The sequence below is a fragment of the Lissotriton helveticus genome, chromosome 12, assembly GCF_964261635.1.
Source record: "Lissotriton helveticus chromosome 12, aLisHel1.1, whole genome shotgun sequence".
In the NCBI taxonomy this organism is placed as follows: domain Eukaryota; kingdom Metazoa; phylum Chordata; class Amphibia; order Caudata; family Salamandridae; genus Lissotriton; species Lissotriton helveticus.
Window position 1 is genome coordinate 25,882,516 of NC_136073.1, and position 18,341 is coordinate 25,900,856.

At 47.6% G+C, this 18,341-nt stretch overlaps 1 protein-coding gene across 1 annotated transcript in view; it reads left to right on the forward strand.

Moving 5' to 3' along the window:
- The first annotated feature begins 6,679 nt into the window (after positions 1-6,679).
- The window catches only part of LOC144799138 (SURP and G-patch domain-containing protein 2-like), a 39,371-nt gene continuing 27,709 nt past the window's right edge, over positions 6,680-18,341 (forward strand). Inside the window, exon 1 of the mRNA XM_078670348.1 lies at positions 6,680-6,845. The gene's annotated coding sequence lies outside the window, so the exon portion shown is untranslated. The remainder of the gene's footprint in view (positions 6,846-18,341) is intronic.

The following is an 18,341-nucleotide window of genomic DNA, read 5'->3' on the forward strand; positions in this document are numbered from 1 at the left end:
GAGCAGGAGCGCCGGGACACCCCGTTGGGGTAGCTGCGCGTTATACAAAACACACAAAATAAATAAATAAATAAACAGTCCAGCCCGAACTGCCAAGCCAGATCCTCCCTGGACTGGAAACAAGCATCCTAGGACCGGTTTCGGGGTTTCACCCCTCCTCAGCCAGGATAGCTTGATTCCAATGGCATGGAGAGCACCGGACCCACGTCTGGGCATACCTGTCCCACTCGGGGTGACACATGCAAAAACAACAGTTGATGGACAGAATGCAGAACAATGTCACACATTCACCCCAGTACAGACGTGGATCCCTTGCTCACTTTGCCACTGAATTCAAGCTAGCCTGCCTGATGACAGCTGATTAGCCAAAAACCGGTCCCAGGATGCTTGTTTCCGGTCCGGGGAAGACATGGCTTGGCAGTTCGGGCTGGACTGTTCCCATGAGGCACAGGGTCAGACTGATTTGCATATGGCCATGTCTGAACTGGGGTGGCGGAGTGAGTTAAAGAATGATGATGGATTAAACCCAGATCAGTTGACTGGGGGTGAGTGTTTGATTTGCTCAAGCGCTCCGTGCATCATCCCCCTTTGGTATCGCTTTGTTTGCCTTAAGTTGGCAGTGTATGCCCAGACGTGGGTCCCTTGCTCACTTTGCCACTGGATTCAAGCTCGCCTGGCTGATGACGGCTGATTAGCCACAAACCTGTCCCAGGCTGCTTCTTTACGGTCCAGGGAAGACATGGCTTGGCAGTTCGGGCTGGACTGTTCCCATGAGACACAGAGTCAGATTGATTTGCATATGGCCATGTCTGAACTGGGGTGGCAGAGTGAGCTAAAGAATGATGATGGATTAAACCCAGATCAGTTGACTGGGGGCGAGTGTTTGATTTGCTCAAGCGCTCCGTCTATCATCCCTCTTTGGTAACATACACATACATGTCTGCAGTCAGCATGTATTAATCTTTACTTTGAAACAATGAGAATGATTGCAGCAGAGTATACGTTTCCCTTTGCTCTTATAGGGAGCGAGATTTTCATTAGGTTGCGTTTCAGAAATGCACCACTATTGTTTCTGGTGAAAACTTAACTTTCTTTCCGGAACTCCCCTTTTTTGCAGGGCCACTGCGTGTTAAAGCAGTATTATTAAAGGTTTAGGGCCGGCTCCAATGGGGAGAAACAGGGGAGGCCATGTTTATTCTGAATCAAAGGCCAATCAAGTCCGGGGTTGGCAGCGTGGCACTTAGGAACATGTGCATCATTATAAATTGTAATTAAATGGATTCCCGCTGCACCAGTAATGATGCTTTAATGAAGTTTTCTGCAAGAGCAATCGGTTTGAAAGGCAGGCTGCAGATGAATACGAAATTATAATATTTTTGATACGCCGTTCGGAGGTTGCTGTTTGTGGCGCACTGAAGGATGGCGCTCGCTGGCAGGCAGTGGTGCCCGTCTGCGAGGATATACTGTGGCTGAACTAGAAGGATGCTCTTACAGTGCTGGCACTAAATATGTGTTGCGTTATGTCAAAAAGAGCCTGGCCAATTCGATTCATGCAAGGGTTAACATATCTATGAAGAGTATGTAAAAACGATTCTGTTGAGACCGCGGTTCCATATCAGTCATTAGATAAAATACCAAACTATAAAGTAAAAAAAACTATCACAAGTGACTAAATAGGAACACAAAAAGCAGAAATTGTGAAATCATGCTGATCTTTGAAAAGAAAATGCAATGAGAAAATGTCACGTTGTTGTACAAGCGTGTGTGCCCCCAAATTGACATTGGTCGATGTGAGGGTAAATGGTGTCCTTTAAGGGTGGTGAATTATCTAATTCAGTTTTGAAGCACCAACCCATATGAGATGTCATTTTGAAAGCGAGCTATCTCGAGAACTCAGAGGAGATGGTTTGGGGGCGCGAGGTCTGGAGTGCTGGCGTGTCGCGTCATTGCTCATTTGCATGCAGCCCTTGTAAGAGCGGGAATGGAAAATTGGTCTGTGACTGCTTTAAAAGAGAAATGAATTACAATCTAGCTAGCATGTGTTGCAATCCCAGTCAACACTAGTCATTAATACCATGTAGAAAGACAACTACGTTCCAAAGTAGCAAGATACGAGTTTTTAAAGCATACAGTAAATGTAAAAAATGGAAATGTGCCAAAAGTAATTAGTTATAGTATATTTATTTCATATACTTGAAATAAATAACAATTTATGCATTTGAAAAGATACAAGGTTACATGAAAGGGGGAAATGAGGGATGTGTGTGCTTGTGATGGATAGGTAGAAGTCACTGGTTGAAGAATACACACTATTTCAATTATTACAAAAACAAACTAGTAAGAAAGACCAGTATAGAGGGAACTGTCCTTGCGAAAATATTTACATCATATTATACAGTTTTTAATGTATCAATGCAACTTCAGAAGATGGGGGAGGAATGCGTTACAGGCCTCGTGTTGGTGGAGAGCGTCGACATTTCGACTCACCTAGTGCATAGACGGTGACTTAAACCTCTGCTGTGAGTCTTCTTCTGGACGGAAAATGGGCAACCTAGGGGTAGAGAATTGTGTGTTACTTGGGCGCTAAAGAACCCGAAGACGGGATTGGAGATGAACGTAGTGGTAGTACTGACCTAATCCTGGTGCAGCCTAGGCACCATAGGTATGTCAAGGAGGAGTGAAAGATCCAAACCAGGTCGGTAATGTCTGTGGAAAACCGTACCAAAGGTTAGTGCAATTAAGACTTAAAATTGAAGCTACAGTGTGTAGTGTGGTTAGTGGAACACTCATCCCCAGGTTAAAGTTGAATTCCACTTAAGCGACCCTTGTAAGAGCGGAAGGTTCATGGTTGTTTTAAAAGTTGCCTCCCCTGTTCAGTAAAATTGTTATTCTCCTGTTTTCCTTCACTTTTGCCCTGAGAGTGCAATTAAGGAAACAAACGATTTGTCGAGATTAGCTGGCTGGCAGCTTTGCATATTAATGGAATAACACTTTGACTACTACTGGAGCGCCTTCTAATTAATGAAGCCTTCTACTTTCTGCATGCAGTGCCTGATTTCGGGGATTAGACCTCTGTGGATTGAAAAAATGCTTCCCGACATGGAAGGGAAAGAAACATTCAGTGTGATTCAAGTCCCGGCAGCTCTCCCCGCCTGTTAGGAATCAATAGCCTTGACATGCGAGGTTGTTGGGCTGTGGTCTTTTACCCAGGTCCCTACAAACAAACAGCCTGTTCTTTTTAGACGCTCCCTAACCAGTGAAAAGAGGCACAGCAGAACGTAGCCTTTGCTTGGCTTACTGTTCCGGTACCATGCCCCCTCTTCACTTCCTGGTTCCTAGCTCGAGGTTCGGTGGCGTCTTGGGGAACCTGCGAGTCTCCTTGGACCCTTCCCCGCTTCCTTGCCTTCATTCCCCTGTCCCTGCAGCCGCTGGATGGTTGTTTGAGAGTGAGAGCTTCTTTGCCGAGCTTCGGCATTTCTTGAATTCCTACGCGAGAGTTTTCTCGCGACTACCCTTGTTTTTCTCACGCATTTTGCGGGCGTCATTTCGCTCGGATTCTTTTTCTCGCTTCTGTTGTATGAATGAAATACATGGCGAGTTCTTTGTTTGTTTAAACCCCTTCCTGTGAGAGTGAGCGCTCCGCCCTTGTCTCCTTTGAGGGCCGGGTGTCTCTCCTCGTGTGTGTGTGTACTGCTCCGCTGTTTCAGTCCTCAACAGCCGGCCGGTGCTCCTCACATACACACCAGACCAACACAAAAACAAAAATGGGGTATGTCCCTCGAGAGCTCTATTCCTCATAGCCAGTGGCTCATTATCCTGGCTACCATTCCTAGAACTCCTCGAGAAAGCCTGCCTACTCTACAATTGGGGTAAGCACACCTGAATAATCACGCATGTCAATGACTCCTGCTTGAAGGTTAGTGAAGGAATGATATATTATGTGTACTGCCTATTTTGTTTTCTAGCCTGGACATCCACCTACGACTACTCCTGCTATACCCTGTTTACCCCCTCGTATGAGGAGAGTGGTGGACACCCCTAGGGTAATTCCCTCATACTTTTAGGGGACAGTAGACAGGAGTGTGTATTTTATTCGCATTCTTGCTTCTGTGCCTTGGAGGTGTGGGGATTCTTCTTCGCTCCCGTGGAACATTGGTTACTAACCTGACACCGCCGCTGCGCCGGCCATTGCCTGGTGCACAATGCCTGCTGAGCAGTCTGCGCTCGGGGGATGTCGACACCCTAGCGGCGGTGGAGAAAGACAGGGGAGGAAGGAGCGAAGGTGCCGCCTCCCGTACGCACCTCGCCTCCCTCTGGTCTGTCGGGGGTGGGTGAGGGGGTTCCCAGGGTGTGACTCTGCTGGCAGAGGATGAAGATGTGGCTTTCATGTGTTGCTGGTAACGGTCATTGTTGGTTGTCAGTAGTGTGTGTTGGTAGTACCTGTGTTCTCGAGTGGTTGTAGCTTGGCTGCCTGTGCACAAGTGTGGGTATGTGTGCACAGCGAGGGGCGTCTTTATGGATGGTAACTGAGTTGTTGTGTTTGGGTCGGCAGAGAACAAGTGTTCTCACATGTGTGTTTGGGTGTGTGAATGTCTATGTGTGGACATCCTTTGTAAAAAAAAATGTAGAGTTTGTATCTCGTGTGAAGTTGGGTTTGCATGTTGAAAGTAGCCGTAGTCAGGGCGTTATACATATTTGTTGTTCATGGCAACTATGCATGGCTTCGATATGCAGCTGCGCAAACTGTTCCTATAAATGTGGTCTGGTATGATTGGAGTTTTTCAGCTAGAGTTTTTTAGCTGTTGCACCCAAGGCCACACCTGTCTCTGGTCTACTGAGACAATGATGTGGGTGCTTGTGTGCAGTGCATTATCAGTTCGATTTTAAGCCATAAAGTGTTTTGTTTGTATTTATTGGCCATTCTCTTTCGCATGTCATTCTTTCATATTAACCTGTTGTTTTAATCAGGGTGCAGCTGATTTGCTTTGCACATTTCCCCCTTACCAAGTGTGTCAGTGTTTCCGAACGACACCATTTTATAAATACTAAAGAGAATAAGTAGAGGCCTGTCCAGGTATGTGAGAAAGGGCCCTCGTCACGACAGGTTGAAGGTATTTTGGCAGTTTTAATATTGTAGTTTCAGTCAGTGGCTTTGCAAGCGGATACTTTTCTGACGCCCTCTGGGCCACTGTGCCTTAAGCAAGACGCCAAGGCTGCGCGGATGTGTGCACGGGTCTCCGTGAGCGCATGAGGCCAGTTCAAGGATTTGCAACCCTCACACATCTTCTGCTTCCACATCAATGCCCCTTGGTTCGGCCCCCCCACTCCCCAGGGGGAGGGGTGATAGGGGCTGGACCTGGGGTCTCAGTGGAGGCCACCCCCAGGGAGCAGAGCCCGAACGCCACTGTACAGGATTGATTAGACATAAAGGAAGGGAGGCAAGGAAAGAGCGGTACCACCAGATAATAGGGCTGGGCCAGCTCAGCCGTAAATCTAGGGTTAGGAATTTGGTAGGGAGATAGGGGTATTTAAAGGTGGGCACCGGGCACAAGGCCCTCTTTCTCCTGGGAATTTTGTCCGGAGAAGACCCGCCCACCCACCCGCTTAGGAACAAGATTTGGGGGGGTTTGGACAAGGAGGGGACATTTGTCGCAGAGGCATTGCGACTTGCAAAAGGTCCATTTGTGTCGGAAGAAGGGACAGCAACCGATCCGAGAAATTACAAAGCGATCCTAGATGAATACAAAAACAGGTTGCGAAGTGGGCACAGACCGCAAACGGGCAGTCAGGACCCTGTGGGCACAGGCTCGCCGGACAAAATCATGGTGTGTAAAGGATCGCTTGTAAGTTGGAAATGCCTAATACACTGCAGCCTCAATTCTTCCATAAAACACAAATTTGTTGTGGTCTGAATTTATTGAGATCCGGGTGGTGCGGCCATGTGGGGGGGGTGGGGTTCCTCTGCTGAGCCTGCTAGTGATTTCCAGGGCGCGATGAGCCAGATGGTGCAGAGCCAGTAACTGTTCGACCCACGGTGGGGGAAGCTGCACGCCTATTGAACTTAATTTCACCAATGCCCACCGCACGACAGGCACTTCTTCAAAGAGCTCCGCTTCTTGTGGATGACTGAAATGTAAATATGATAATTAACAAGCGTTTGCAATGCAATAGGTTTTGCTTTCACACGAGTTTGAGCTATTGACATTGCAAATAACAATGCTTTTTATTTTTGTTATCGTTTTAGAAACATAAATAGAAGGCATTGTCATTTACAATGCCAATAGCTAAAACTTGCGTAAATACCAGACCTATTGCATTGCAAATGCTTGTTTAATCTCCCACTTTCCTCTTCCAAAACGTTGGCATATATGGCCATATGTGATATAGTTTCAGGTAATGTTCATGGTTATTGCAGTTTCTGATTCTGACTGATGTTTCAATGAAGAATGACAAGCAGATTTTCGCCTCGGTGCCCTTCAAGGAAATTAGACTTTTCTTCACCTTAGGTAGAACACTTTACATCCACATTGGTGTACATGATTGATTAATGAAAGGCATTGTATCCGCAACCATTTTAAAATGTCGACCGGCGTGCCTGGCTCCAGGCAGCCATTGAGAATCAGTCCTCTTTCTATGCACATAGATATTCGAGCAGGGGCTGCAGACAGAGAGCCGATTGGTTGAGGTGAGGCTGTTGGCGCAGGGGGGGGGAGAGGTGGCACGAGGAAGGACAGTGCGCAGCGTAAACCGTGACGCCGTGCGCGTGCCCTCTACCAGTTCGTCGTGAAGGGATTCCATCAAGCGGCCGCGCGGAGAAAGGGGGGCAGTTGAGGCACTGTTAAACGGTAAGCTTTCAATTTCGCGCGGGTGGGAGTGTGTGAGTCAGTCTTCGATGTATACTACTGCACTGTCCCGTTGACTGGGGCCCCTTCGGTCTCTTAATCCATTGTTAGGGTCTTGAGCGGGCCAGGCGCTCTCACCTGACCTTGTAACTGGCGCCTGGCTCACCGCGGTTCCGTTGGCGCGTGGATATGGACGTCGCTCGAGCTCGTAGCCTATGGCGCGCGCGACCTCGCCATTGTTTCAAATAGGGTCGGCCTAGAGTTGCGGCGCGCGCCTCTTGGCCGGCAAATTCCCCCGTGGCCGTTTCAGTTGCTCCCGCGCGTGCAGCGGCGCGCGACTTTTCGCGCCACGCGCACCCCGGACGCACGTTCCACGCAGAGGCTGGTTGCACGCCCTGGCAAAATGGCGGCGGCCTGTCCCGCAGAGAAAATGGTTTCCGGCGCAGGAGGGCTCGCTCGTTTTTCTTGCCCTGCGCAGTGCGCCCTCAGCGGGCGTGGCAGCCACTGGAGGGTCAAAATTGCTATTTTTATTGCATTCCTTGAATGTTTGGCGAAAGAGCTTCTTGTTCACTAATTTTCTAAGAGGCTTAATTAGTATTCCTACTTAAGTCCACTAATTTTCTAAGAGGCTTAATTAGTATTCCTACTTAAGTCCACTAATTTTCTAAGAGGCTTAATTAGTATTCCTACTTAAGTCCTGGAATATTTTGTGGAAAGTTATACATTCCCAAAATCCTTCTTCTCTCTTTTTTTTTTTCTTCAATGTATATATTTTTATCTAGGAATGGTTGAAAAGTAGTAATTTTGATTGTCAGATAGTGAGGGTGCATTGGGGCAAAAAAATTCGGAATACAGTAGGAGAGCCTCTGCCTAGCAATTGCTACATATGTTGGACCTGCCAACATGCTAGTTACTGCCTCTGTAGAATGAACAACACCCAATGCACTTATAGGCTAAAAGAGTGTCGTCATTCTCCAATATTATCCGCTATCTTCCAAACTCCACATTCAAGCTTTCAGAAGTGAAGACATGTAAGCCTTTTAATTTATGATTGTAAACGGTCTTAGCTGGCATGTTTAATTAAACACACCACTGTTGATTTGTAAACGGTCTTAGCTGGCACGTTTAAACACACCACTGTTGAACAAAGGTTAGAGGTAGTGGCTTTCTTAGTGATTTATAGACCTGCTGCACAGCATCAGTATTTTTGTTTTATTGCATTTTCTGTTTAAAACCTCATTACAATTGCTAAGCAAGCAAATTCAGTGTAAGTATCACAGTATATATCATCGGCAACACTTGTTACATTTACATAGTGCAGAAAAACTGAATGACAATTTTAATCTCGCAGCTATTGTATGCCCTGGCTGTGAGTCCGCAACCGGAAAGGGGGCAACCCATGACCTATTGCTGATCGTCGTGGAGAGGTTTTCCTACTGATGGAGCATGTATGTCACTATTCTATGATAGTGGGGGAACTGGGACTAACTGGGGAAAGCAGCGCGCATGCGCTGCTCTCGGCATTCAAGAGCTTCTTGGAATCAATACAGATTCCGACGCTCTTGGAGGCAGAGTTGAAGCCCGCCCATCTTTTTAATTGGGTAGCGTCCTCTTCCATGCAAAACGCTGGCTTCTGATTGTAAAGGAGGCTACTTGGTTCCTCCCTGTTGCCGCCTTGTCTCCTTTTGGCCCCGCCCACTGGGATTGGATCGTTTACTGGCGGCGTGACACACCCTCCTTCATTAGTCCCCACACACTTTTTTTTCTTCACATTAAGCTTTGGCAAAGTCAGCAGCGTGTTTATTTTCCCATCGCGCTTTCACATTCACAAGTGAAAGCGGGATGCGAAAATAAACACACAGCTAACTTTGCTGTACTGTGATTGCCTCTTCATATTTACACGTGCCAGGTTAAAGAACAAAATCTTCCTCCCAACGAGTTAAATTATAAAGGGTAACTACTCCACACAATAATCAGTTGTCCCGCATATTATAAAACATTACCACATGATGTAATATCGCATTTTATTAGTATCAAAAGATTACATAAAGAAACACTTGAAAACACGTTAAAATCGCATAAACTATACAAAAACAGTGGCCCATGGAAGAAACCCTAGTACAAGAACAAACCTCTTCAATGGTATCTATTCAATATCTAGGTAATATGTCCATTATACAAGCACTATATCAACATTGTCCCAACACAAAGGTTATTTAGAAAACATTTTCTTATTTATTCATTGCATGTCCACAAAATTCATAACCCCCAAAAATGTTTCCCCCAACATAATATGTAGTAAAATCAATTATATACAGAGTTATTTACAAAAAAAACAACAAAAGAATAAATACCATATGTAATGCATACATTCAATCACCACAGTCATCCAACCATTCATTCAACCTTTTCAACCACAACACAACTCGCATAACATAAGACAAACATTAAATGAGAGAAGTACATCAGGTCATACACATAACAAAACAGCAAAAGAAGAGGCAAAGTGTGTATGGCCTGATGATAAAACTTTTTTCGCCGACTGGACATTTTCGCCATTGTCTAAAATGGCGGGGGCCATAACGGGAGCAATAAATTACACCACCGCCCCCAGATGACTGTGAGGCTGCATTCCAACTAGATCAAGGGTCGCCTAAACGGAGATAAGTCTCTCTCCTCCCCACCAAGCAGCAACTAGGAAGCACCAACATAGAAGCAGGACTAACTCGACCTGCCCTCAGTAGAAAGGGAAACTGATCTCTCCAAATAAAGACAGCAACAGACAAAGGACTACTACTCCTGCCTTATATACTCTATTTTGGCAGACATCTTGACCAGCTTGCTGAGCATAAATTGCAAAAAGGTATTTGCATCACCCCACTCGATCACATTTGTTATACCTCCTCTGTTCAAAATTGGCTGGGGACATAAAACTGTAGCAATAAATCCCCTCCTGTACCTCCTTTATGGACCAGTCATTTTCACTTTAAAGTGACCTTACCCTAAGAACTGGACTCTTTTAGACTAATCTCACCTACAGCGCACTTTACATAGCTATGTATCTACACCTCCTGTGATAGTGTCTGCCTTTATTGCAGTATTATACTTCTACTTGTACCTTGGATATTTTTAACGTGCACCCAATTCACTTTGCACCGATCGCTACCTCATATATTTCTGTCTGCTCATTAGTGTCACTTGACGCATTTACTTGTTGTTGGCATCTGTATTTTGTTCCAGTATTTCATCAGTATTATACTCATATCTGGTTATTGTATATTTGTGGATGCTGCACCCATTTCACTTTTTATTCCTGTAATGCACTTATTGCTACCACATATATTTTGATCTCTCACTAGTGTCTCTTTTGACCCATGTAATTTATTGTCTGCGTTTATCTGTGCTCTTGTATATCTCTTCTGTTCACTCTCCCACACCCACCTTTACGCCATCCTAACATGGATCACAGCGGCAAGCACACATATGAAATAAACTACCCACCCGCACTCACCAAAAAAGCCGCTAAACGCTTTAAACACAACTTCCTGAGGTCCCACCCTGAAACACCCTTTGCCGACACCTACTTCTCACCGGTAAATGGATCCCTGAACACCGATATCATCTTCCACACCACACGCAGAGCTCAATGGAGAAAAGCGTTCCTTACCTTACTCAACGTCTCCACCACCAGGAAATCCGCTCATGGCCTAACACTCTCCATCGCACCATCCCAACTCTTCCCAGGCAGAACAGCCATTACTATCTACAATTACGGGATTGTCCTAATTCGATCCACAGACAGGAACCTGGAACTACTGGACAACCTGTTCCCCACTTTCAAAGAGCACCTCTCCAACCGTCAGACCTCCACACATACTCCACTCCAACTGAACCAGAACTCCACACTTCCAACTAACGTCTCAGACCGACCCACCGCTTCTGACCCTCACAACTCGACTCTCTCCCATCCCAACTCCCCCCCACTTTCTCCACCCCCGCCACTCCTTGCACTCCCGCCTCTCCTAGCTCCCCCTCCTGCCTTGACCTCTCTCCCCCCACTCCCTGCTCTCTCGCCACTCCTGACCCACACTCCTCCCTCAACATCTCCCCCCCCACTCTTTGCACTCAACCCACTCCTGACATACACCCCTCCCTCAACATCTCCCCCCATTCCCTGCACTCCCGCCACTCCTAGCCTTCACTCCTCCCTCAACAGCTCCCCCCCATTCTCTGCACTCAACCCATTCCTGACCTACACCCCTCCCTCAACATCTCCCCCCCCACTCCCTGCACTCCCGCCACTCCTAGCCTTCACTCCTCTCTCAATCGTTCCCCCCCACTCTTTGCACTCCCGCCACTCCTGGCCCCCACTCCTCCTTCAACATCTCCCCCCCCCCACTCCCTTTTACTACACTTGCACCCCCGCAACGACCAGTCTCCACACGTCTCGCAATTGCCTCACTCCTCCTGTCATTGACTAACCTTCCAATAACACCAACCCCATACCCAACTGCACGCTGGACACAATCATGACCACCCTCCTCCAAGTGAAAGAAGATCTTCACACGCTCGGAGTTACTCCTCACGCACCCCCCTCTCACCACCACTTTTCAACGAATCAACAACTCCCCCTCACATCCTACTCACCCCTTACATGGGACTTCTATCCCCTCTCGCAATACCTCCAACCGGCCCCAGCGCACTATCAAGACACATCCTACTCCCTTACATTGGACCTCTATCCCCTTTCGCAATACCTCCAACTGCCCCCAGTGCGCTATCAAGACTCTCTCGGACCTCGACATACGTACCCTACTCAGCACAAATGTCCCGGCAACCCAAAACATCTTAGCCACCACACACCTGTCCATTCCTACGATTCTCTCCAACCCTATCAGGCACCCCACGCATAGCAACAGAGGCTCCGTTCCCAACAACCTCACTAAAGTCCCTCTCACTATAGACCCCTCCACCTCCCCTTGCACCCCCAGACTCAAATGCACACTTCTCAACTGTAGATCGGCCCATAAACACTCGTCGGAGGTCGCTGACCTCATCATGTCTAGGAACCTTGACCTGGCCATACTAAAAGAAACATGGTTAACTGAATCCTCAAATCCTATCATAGATATCCTAGTCCCCCCCCCCCCCCCCCCCCCCCCCCAACTACTGCATCACTAGACTTGACAGGTCCAACAAGACAGGTGGCGGAATCGCATGCATTTACAAGAGCAACCTCTCAATTAATAAAGTCACCGCCCCTTCTCTTACCTCGAACAAACCTGTATGTTCACTACACATCATATACCACCCTCCGGGGGACAACCTCGTCTTCTCCCAACAACTCATGGACACAATGTCAATCAACTCAGGACGGCAAAACACACAAATCTACCTTGGAGACTACAATCTCCACTGGAATGACTGCAGTGACGCAGTAGTTAATAGCCTCAAAAATGTCCTTAACGCTTCTGACCTCACTCAAATATGCAACAGCCCGACACATGACAAAGGCTCTATCCTCGACCTTGTCATCTCCAAAGAAGGCACCATTCAACTTGACTCTATCCAACCTTGTGACTGGTCAGACCACCATATTATCACATTCCTCATCAAGGAAAAAGTTAAATGCATCCCGGTGCAATACTCCATGCCCAAAGTTTGGAAAAGAGACATGAGGAAACTCAATCCAAACTCTCTACCCCCTAACAGCTGCAATCTCCTACTCCCCCTACCGACGTTACTGATGTTCAGTACCTAACTGACCACTATCTCAACTCCATGGCCTCAATAATCAATGAGGCCGCTCCAATGCAATTGAAAAGAGTATCCACCAAGATATCCAACCCTTGGTACAATGGGAGTCTCAATGAAGACAGACGGGCTATGCGAACGGCAGAGCGCACCTGGAGATCAGCTCCCTCGACATTGCACCTAAAAACTCTGAGGAAAAAGAGAAACGCATACTTCAGGAAAATAAAACGCTCAGAGTTCTTCAGACTCCAGCTAGACCAAGCAAAAAACCGTCCAAGTAAACTGTTAGAGCTAATCCGATCTCAATCTAAGGAACAACCCCCAGCTGTCGACATTATGAGCATTACTCCTTCCTGTGAAGATTTCGCGGCTTTCTTTAACAAAAAAACTGACAATATAAGGAGCGACCTCCTCAATGACGCAAGCCTTTACTCAATACCCAACTGCATAACACCCAATAAACTAAAAAACAATGCGACATGGTCATCCTTTGACACCTACTCTGAAGAAGAAATTGACAGAATACTCAGCACCCTAAAACCATCCAATCACCTCACTGACACTCTTCCTGCTATCGCCGTAAAAGACTTCACCCCTTTGCTCCTCCCACTCTGGACTAAAATTATCAATAGCTCACTTCAACAAGGAACCATCCCTGACTCCCTCAAAGTTGGACAAGTTACACCTTTACTGAAGAAACCAACAGCCGACCCCACTGATCTAAACAATTACCGTCCGATTACCGACATTCCCACTCTCGCCAAACTTTTAGAAAAATGCGTCCAACTACAACTGACAAAGCACATAGAACAGTTTGATCTCCTCAACCCACATCAATCAGGCTTCCGAGCAGGGCACAGCACTGAAACAGCTATGACTCACATAATTGACAACGCCCTCCAAATTTTAGATCAAAATGATACCTGCCTCCTCATCCTCCTTGATCTCTCTTCAGCATTCGACACAGTGAAACATGAGAACTTACTCGAACTCTTAAACACAAGAATGGGCTTCTCTGGGACTGTTCTTCGTTGGTTCACTTCCTTTCTACACAACCGGTTTCAAAAATTCAAGAGCAAAAACTTGATGTCCTCCCCAGTACCGGTATCGTTAGGTGTCCCTCAAGGATCCTGCCTATCCCCTACTTTGTTCAACCTAGTTATGGAACCTCTCACCACCCTGCTTCAAGCATCCTATGTACACTTTCACATGTACGCCGATGACACTCAACTATATCTCAAGTTACAATCCCCCAAAGATATCTTGCGTCTGAACTCAACGATCAGAAGCACCCAATCTTGGCTGGCCGATAACCACCTCAAACTCAATGCTATGAAAACTGAGTTCCTCCTAATCTCGCCTCCCACGATCTTGTTCGCGCTATATAAAACTTTCAAAATAAATAAATCTTGATGTGAAGTAAACCGGCACATGGACCCCATCCCTTCTACGGGCATGTGCCCTTTAGAAACGTGGCGAGAGAACGAATCCGAGAGGTGCAAATGGGCAATTCAAACAAGTGCGAGACGTGAAGAAGCGAACGATGGACCCGGATTCCGAGGGGGCGAACAACGCACTTTCAGATTCTAACGGTACACATAATGCCGCAGGTCTGGATCGGGCACTTAATACATGTGGGGGGCCGCCAAGGTGCAATAACTATAGGCGTGAATTCTGATATCCATAACACATATGATGGCAGATATTAATGGGTCACTGAATGCTGGTAGATAACCCAGTAGGGCCATCGGTACTAACAAAGATTCTTGCATTCAGTGCTATGGTGGCAATACAAATTGTCAGAGATTCTGATTAGGGCAATGCAGACTGGCATGGACATAGGAAGGAAAGTGAATGCTGGCATGAGTCACGGAGGAAATAAACACTACCACACATCATGATGTGGGCAAGTATGGCTCCTACTCTGAAGTGGGCAATTAATACTATCATAACATAAGTGTGGTGGGGCAATTATTACTGACATGGGTTCTAAAAAGCTTTTAACACAGCCATGGACCTTGAGAGGGCAAATAATAATAACAATCACAACAAGGTTGCATATGGTACAATTACTAATTGAGATCCTATGGGGTAAATAAAACAAGCATTTACAATGCAATGATCTCGGCATTGTTAAAGTTAGAGCTATTGGCTTTGCTCATGACATTATTTTTACACACAGCCACACACACCCAGAGCCACACACACACACACCCAGAGCCACACACACACACCCAGAGCCACACACACACACCCAGAGCCACACACACACACACCCAGAGCCACACACACACACCCAGAGCCACACACACACACCCAGAGCCACACACACACACCCAGAGCCACACACACACACCCAGAGCCACACACACACACCCAGAGCCACACACACACACCCAGAGCCAAACACACACACCCAGAGCCACACACACACCCCCCCAGAGCCACACACCCCCCCAGAGCCACACACACCCCCAGAGCCACACACACCCCCAGAGCCACACACACACACACCCAGAGCCACACACACACACACACACCCAGAGCCACACACACCCAGAGCCACACACACACACCCAGAGCCACACACACGCAGAGCCACACACACACACGCAGAGCCACACACACGCAGAGCCACACACACACACGCAGAGCCACACACACGCAGAGCCACAGACAGGCAGAGCCACACCCACACACAGACAGGCAGAGCCACACCCACACACAGACAGACAGAGCCACACCCACACACAGACAGACAGAGCCACACACACACACAGACAGACAGAGCCACACACACACACAGACAGACAGAGCCACACACACAGACAGACAGAGCCACACACACACACACAGACAGACAGAGCCACACACACACAGACAGACAGAGCCACACACACACACAGACAGACAGAGCCACACACACACACAGACAGACAGAGCCACACACACACACACACAGACAGACAGAGCCACACACACACAGACAGACAGAGCCACACACACCCAGAGCGAGCCACACACACACACAGACTGAGCCACACACACACAGACTGAGCCACACACACACACAGACAGAGCCACACACACACACAGACAGAGCCACACACACAGACAGAGCCACACACACACAGACAGAGCCACACACACACAGACAGAGCCACACACACACAGACAGAGCCACACACAGACAGACAGAGCCACACACAGACAGACAGAGCCACACACAGACAGACAGAGCCACACACAGACAGACAGAGCCACACACAGACAGACAGAGCCACACACAGACAGACATAGCCACACACAGACAGAGCGAGACACAGACAGACAGAGCCACAGACAGAGCCACACACAGACAGAGGCACGAAAAAACCGGATCACAAGCAGGAGGGAACAGAGGCACGAAAAAAACGGATCACAAGCAGGAGGGAACAGAGGCACAGAAAACGGGCATAGGCGCGTCTACGGAGGGGAGTGAATTGAAGCAGGGAACAGAGGCACAGAAAAACCGGATCACAAGGAGGGAACAGAGGCACAGAAAAACCGGATCACAAGGAGGGAACAGAGGCACAAAAAACCGGATCACAAGGAGGGAACAGAGGCACAAAAAACCGGATCACAAGCAGGGAACAGAGGCTGGATAAACTACTCGCACACCACATACTGAATTTACATGTTAAAGAGTGCTAGAGGGGATGTACAATTATAGTATTATACTGAGTGGAAGCGCCTTACAAGCCTCCTCTCACACTGCCCAGTACACGCACAAGATTTCCGCGTGAATCCGTCCACCTTCTCCGCTGCAGAGATAGCCGACATGGCTACGGCTATGCTGGCGGCTCAGTCACCGGCAGGGGGCGGCGCTCAAAAGCTGCTGTCCGTCCCGTTCTCTCGGTCACTTCTCGTCCCGCACGTGCCGCGGGGTACGTTCATGTCCGCCCGAAGGCTGCTGGCTCTGGCCCCCTTGAAACAGACGCCGCTTGTAAGTGCGGAGTGGCCCACTCCCCCGGGCGTCCACTCCTGCCCTCTCCCGTTAGTCCCCGACCCCTTGCACAATTCGCAACCACCACAGACAGCTCCCAGCGCTCGAGCACACCCCCATCCGACAACACTTCGAGTAGAGCCCGCGATGTAGACATAGAGAGCGGATTAGAGCCTTGTCTGAAGCCACTGCTCTCCCCTGCGAAGGCGCCATTTTTGACAAGTCAATGATCGACAACAGGCGCAAACGAAACATTTTATTAAATTACAATTCAAATTAAATGTAAACTGAACTTCAATTAACTAGTTATATTCAGGTATAAATAACAATTCGACATTGATATATTTTGAAAGGTTCCACATTTTTAAAATAGGTAGCTGCTACTTATTAACGCATGTTGATATGTATACATTGGCTAAATTCTGTTTTCTAAACGACGTTCTGTTTTTTTTGTGCAACTACTGTTGCGCATTTCCAGTCACGTTCTGACATGCCCGCCTAGCATCCACAGTTCTGAAACCACTCTACAGCAAGCGTCTGAGATAACGAGTCCCTTTTCTAGATCCCAGTGAGGCCCCATGATGACGTGGTGGGAGTCCCTGCAGGCGGGAGGCAATCCCAGCGCTGCAAACCGATGATGTAAGCCCCGTCCTTTTCAGACTGAGGGGCGTGTTTTTTTTAGGTTTGAGTGACTGAAGACTTCACAGAGAGAGAGAACCTAAAAAACACATCGAGTCCCAAAAAGACGGGGCTTAAATGGAGTGACGCCCCTCTCCTCCAATGGCTGGCCAGCATTTACGAGGCCAGCCAATGGAGAAGAGGGGCGAGTTTAAGCCCCTATACTGTAAGACATAAAATCTCGGCTGCGCGACACTGCTGCAGTGTACGCTAGGCCGAGACCTAAAAATGGCATGCGTTCCGATGGGTGTAATAGATATTGGCACAGATACTGATAGGAAAAATATCTACATATCCAGTTTTTTTGGGAGGGGCACAGTGCTGGAGTAGGGCACATCGCGATGGGGCATTACCACTGCCATAAACCCCAGCCCAGCGCCCTGCAATCACTGAATGGTCACAGCAGGAAGTCAGGACGATCCAATCCAATGTCAGCATCCCTCCCGTGGCTCCTCTTCTCATCACGCAGCGCCTCTGCCCAGCTACGACCCTTTCTGCACTAGACGACCACCTGGCTGGCAGCAAACGAGAATAATTATTATTGAAGGATAAGCGACGTATATGTACGTGTGTGGTGGCTGCACAGCTGTCCCTTGATGGCACCAGCAGGGTGTGGGTGCTCAAGGGTTAACCTGTATTTCTGTGTTTATTTTATTTATTTATTTATTTAAAGTTTTATATAGCGCGAACACGATCTTAATAGATATCAGAGCGCTTCACAGGGGGGTAGTGGGCAACAGGAGGGTGAATAAACATAATAATTGGGTACATTATAGTAAACGATAGTATAATAGGATAGCAGTCATGTGCAGATAAGATAACAGTAGCACTCAGGTAGACAATCATATAAGGCGGCGCAGAGTCTTTGATCCAGCTATAATATAGATCAGTAGATACCAATAAACAATCAAAATAGACAATAATATAGGACGGTGCAGAGTCTTTGATCCAGCTGCATAAGGAATCAGAAGGGCTCAGGCTATAAGGATATCTATATCACTTACTTCGAGGTCCAGAGACCAAGGGGTAGGGGCATCAAGGAGGACATTCAACAAACTGATGTGCACCGTATAATAATGGGT